This window comes from Cibotium barometz, chromosome 56, assembly GCF_041138505.1.
Source record: "Cibotium barometz isolate CiBa-2024 chromosome 56, ASM4113850v1, whole genome shotgun sequence".
Classification (NCBI taxonomy): Eukaryota; Viridiplantae; Streptophyta; class Polypodiopsida; order Cyatheales; family Cibotiaceae; genus Cibotium; species Cibotium barometz.
In genome coordinates this window covers 18651323-18656686 of record NC_141101.1, presented here as the reverse complement: position 1 = coordinate 18656686, position 5364 = coordinate 18651323, and positions in this window count along the sequence as shown.

The following is a 5364-nucleotide window of genomic DNA, read 5'->3' as shown; positions in this document are numbered from 1 at the left end:
AGGGATGGTTTGCTGGTTGCATGCATAGAAGAATGGAAGGCATTGTCATGGTGTGTCATTTAAGTGCACATTTTAGATTGAAAAAAATAATTGCCAAGATGTGCCCATCACGGCGTGTAATCCCTTTGACAACAACTGGTCAATTTTCTAATGCCTCTAGGACCCAAGCGTTGAGTTCTGTAGGTAGCATTAGAACATCGGCATGTGCAAACTAGTCATGTGTAAGCTGCAAAAGCAAGCTGCAAAAGCAACAGGATTCTTAGAAGAAAACGATGAGATATCATTTCACACACCATCTATGCAATATGATTGTAGCATGGTTGCTTACCCATGCTTTTGGCGTCTTCCTGCATCAACCATGGTTCCCCCCATCCAGAGATGCACCTAGAGGGTTGGAGTTGATGAGGTTAGTTATAGGTGCATGTATTGATCTGAGCCGTGAGATGTGAGAAGTGGAAAAAAGTGTGTTGTCCATCATGAAATATGCAGTTGACGTGCATGGGCAATGGGCGGAAGGTGTATGTGTAGATACACTTCTCCAAATAAAACCTTCTCCAACACAATTTCTTTCTTCGACTCTTTTTACTGCTTTCTTTGATATAGACTTGACATTCCTTTTCTGGAATCAAGATCCTTAGAGTGTTTGAGACCTAGAAGCGGATTTGCGCATGGTTGTGCCCTACAACTACAATGGAGTTGGGCGGTCTCTATGGTTTGATGGACTTAGCATTATCAGGAGTTTGGGTTAGAGGCAAGGTGGATTGAAAGGATGGGGTGATTGAAGATGAGACATGAAAGGTCCTATTGATTGTAGGAAGTTACATGTGATGGGTTTTACCATGGGCTAGGCTTGTGCCCACATGGTTATCCTATCTAGAAATGTACCTGGATGATTGTTGATGATGCAACTCAATGCAGGTCTATGAAGAAACAATGCCTATGTATCTATTACATGTAGAGCCCGTGGATATATTACAAGTGGCGTGCATGGGCATTGGGCAAATGTGGGTTTGTCTTTTGGTAAAAATTTTAACACTCTGCTTTCTTTGACTCTTTTTTTGTTAGGAAATTGGTAGATGACGTGTAATGAGGCTGGCTGATAAGGTGGATGGGAATGAGATTTGGTTATCCATGAGAATGGAAGCATTTAGGACAACCAATCTGACAAGAATATGGATAAACTATAGACGATGTGTGGTTTACCTGACATGGCCAAATGGGTCCAGGTCCCTCTTGAGCCTTGTTTTAAAATATGGGTAGCCATACGGTCTGCTTGATTGAAACATGGCAAAGTTAGTGACAGAAAAGAGAAGCATTGCAGAGTGGTCCCCACGGCTTGGGGGTGAAATGTTGGAATGCCGGACACTATCGACCTTGGCATGCAGCATTACTTTGACCCTTTGGGCAACTTGACCTCTTTGGATGAGCACATAAAGTTTGGTTCCTATTTAGAGGGAGATGTAGAGCACACTTGATGGAGTCGTCACTTTGTGTGGAGATCTCCACTTGGATGCGATAGCTCCATAGACCTTGATTTGGATATCCATGTGATTGGGCAAGATGGGAGCTTCTCCGGTGGCATCTTCATGAAGTCCTAGCATGCTAAGTGCATTTGGAAGGCTAGTAGCTCTTGTGAGTGTACAAATGTCAGAATTGTACTACATGCATGGATGGAAAGAGGGATGGACCAAACAAGAATGAGAGTCCTCAATGAATGAAGAGGGAGACAAGACCACATGATCGAAGGCAAGCATGTAAAGTGTTGGGAATGGGCATGGATACTACGTGCAGGAGTGGGGTCCGGTACCTTGAAATGGTGCAATTGAGATCATTGGGGGCGATTGTTGGTAGAAGGCATGGGTGAATAGATGGGTTACGAATAGACCACAAGGTAGGAAGGGATGTGCAAGTCCAAGTTCCTAAGCGCTAGTGGTGAACATATGTGAGTGAAGAGGGTTGACGGTACACTAAAAACTTGCCAGGGTTTGGTTGTAAGTGGAAGCTGATTTGGATTTGGTTTTAGCGAGATGTTCTTTCAGGTTTTCATGTGGTTTGGCGATTGGGCTATTTGATGATGTACTTGCAAACAATCCCAGTTGTACTAGCTCTACCCTTCATGGTGGGGGAGTACTCTACCCACTCTCAGTGGGGAGTCAATACAGGCAATATAAGGAGGATGAATTGGTTACCCATACTTACCAGTTTGTTTGGAAGAATGGTGGCATCCGTGTTGTGTTGATTGCCACTTGCAGGAATGTTGGTTGTAGTCACGTGCATTCTTGTTCACACCGGTGGGTTCGCCTTCCTGTTGGCATCAGGGTTAGGACACCAAGGGTCCTAGAGCTCTGTTGGGTTATGCGCAGTGCATGGAATGTACAGGCGGTGGGTATGGTGTGGTTGGTGGAGAGGCCGGGTGTTTGTTGGAGAAGAAGATGGGAAGGCTGATCTCTTTTGGGTCCTCCACAAGCTTGAGCCTTGGTCCACTTCATAGCAATACTGTTCTCAAGAATTTGGCATTAATAAAAACAACTATGCATGTCCTTGAAAGATAGCTTTATGATGGAGCTCTCTCTCGCTCTCTCTCAACACAGACACACACAAACACTCGCACTTGAAAGAAAAATATTTTTCTTATTAGTATTCCAGATCTTTGAATGGTTGACACACACATTTTACTTGGTAATGTGGAAACTTTGCAGTTTATTATCTTCTAACCACACTTAGATCTTTTTGAAAATCATTTTGATTTTGGAAAAAATAGAAAGGGCCGGATTTACACCTATGAATGGGTCACCTACCTTCATCATTTTACTTACACTTTGCATATGTTTTTCAGAATCTCAAATGCTAATCTCAAACTATTGTAGGTATATATGGTCCCCTCAAACATAAACACAACACGAACTACATTTTATGAACACTTCAAAATGTAGCACAGAATCATTCAGATATAATTCAAGAAGTAGATAAACAAGTTACTCAAAATAACAGAATATTATGGAACTCTGTACTTTCATCTTTAACTCATCATAGAAATTGATAAAAACTACCAGGCATAGGTCTCGCATAGGTATATGTGCTAGAATCCACGAGACACAAAAATCAATGAGGCATTCATGATCTGATGACTTTTCATATCTTCAGCTATCCCAAAAGATTAAGGTTCTAAAGTAAATAATGTTTTAAGGTTCAAAAAGGACTTGACACAGTGCTCAGGCTTTACACCCAACACTAGGCCTAGGACTAGATTTTGTAGCACATTGACTATGAGAACTACGCACAGGACAGGAACGAGGTGTAGATGGTCCAGCAAATTGACCAAGAGAAGCACCCACAAGAGCAAGACTAGGTGTCACTGGAGCAAAAATAGGTGTCCCTATAGAAGACTGACGAGTTGAATGTGGACATTGACAAGTGTTTGTCAAATCCACCAATGGAGTTCATTTTGGAGCAATAGCACACCCCTAATAAAGATGTAGAGAAAGCACCCGAGTAGTAACAGACCTTACAAAGGAAGCACCTGAGTAGCACTAGGTTACAAAACAAGCATACCATAGAGAACTGCTTTATGGTAATACATAAGAAATAAACCATAAAGACGAGGTGTGCTGAGAGCCATGCATGATAGCCCAGTGGAGAGACGATCCCATGATAACCACAAATATGCCACCCTAAACCCTAAAGACGACATGAACCACAAAGCCTAACCAGAAACAAGCAACAAGGCATCCAAATAAAATAAAAAAACTAAGAAGTTAGTTGTAAATTATGCGCATTGGAACCATTTGACAAATTTATCGTGTGGAGACGAGAAGGCAAAGCAGTCTCACAACATCGCGTTAGCGAGCCATATCTACAGCACCATCATCGAGTTAGTAAAGGCGAACAAATGGAGAGATAAACTATGAAGGTGAAGGTGACAAAAGAAGAAATCATAGAGATATCTACCCACTGTCATGTATGATTAAAGCTAACGAGCAGGTGAAGGTGACAAAAGAAGAAATCATAGAGATATCTACCCACTGTCATGTATGATTAAAGGTAACAAGCCCATGATAACCACAAGTAACATTGAATCCACCACCCTAAACCCCAGCACTTTGCCATAAAAAATTATCTGCATGGAGACAAGAAGGCAGAGTAGTGGGCATACATGAGACAAAGGTGAGCCATGTCTAGAACACCACGAAGAAGGTGAAGGCAAACCAATGGAGAGACAAACCATGAAGGCGAAGGTGACTAGAGAAGAAAGCATGGAGATAAGTGCCCACTACCATGCAAGATTACTACTAGCCACTCCACGTACTCACCCTACCCAATACCCCACTCCGCTACTATTAATTAATGGGCCCACTACCTAAGATCACAAATGGACATTAGACCAAGTTAGACAAACAAGGCATATTCTAGTAAAATTAATCCCAAAAAAGATGTTGTTGCCTATTGATGACTAGTTTTATCCCTTTTGATGTTACAATTATAAAGTTCACGAGCTTATTACGCTATTTTAATGTTACAATTATATAGGTCATGGCCATATTACGCTATTGCTTTGCTATCTCTAAGACTAGGCCAATGGTAAAAATTATCGAGTGAGAAGGGACACTTGTGTTCATTGCATCAAGAGTGGTTGCTTCAAAGAGGAAAAAAAGGGCTTAAGCCTTCATTATGTTTACTTATGCTTTAGCTTTGAGAGTAAGGAGATCGCGTGATTTCTATTACAAGATGATCATGCATACATATTAGCATATGTGAATGATGTGGTGAGCATCCTAGAGCCAACACTCTTGTCCTTAGGTAAAATATTTTATCCTTGTTAAGTTTTCTTGAGGGATATGTGGAGACTAGGAAGAAATGAATGGAGGGTAGGTGGAAGTGAGGGGTCCTTCAATTAAAGCAAAGCTATTTGTGATATGTAAAGAGCTTGTCTACAAGCAAAGTTATTAATGTTGAAGAATCATAGAATACATGAATGCATATTTGTTAATTTTTTAATAAAAAAGTTCTAACCTAGTGTCTCAATCCATTTACATAAAGTAAATTTATATTTTGGATAACTTTTCTTATATTATATTCTAGAAAAATCATTAAAAAAATACACACACATAATCTAAAGAGGGTGGTGAAGTTGATTAACAAGGTCCTCTTTTAATGTTTAATAACCCTAGGCTAAGGTTTGCTAAGAATAGCAAGTTTTGCCACGCATAAGAGGAAATTTGACCATTTAGACCCATGTCAAAGCCTACCATTTCCTTTCTTTCTTGATCTAAGGTGCCCATGCATGCAATGGAAACATATGATGTCTTCATAAAACGGTTTTAAAAAGTGGGAAACAAAAATGACTAGGAAATGCCACATCTTTAA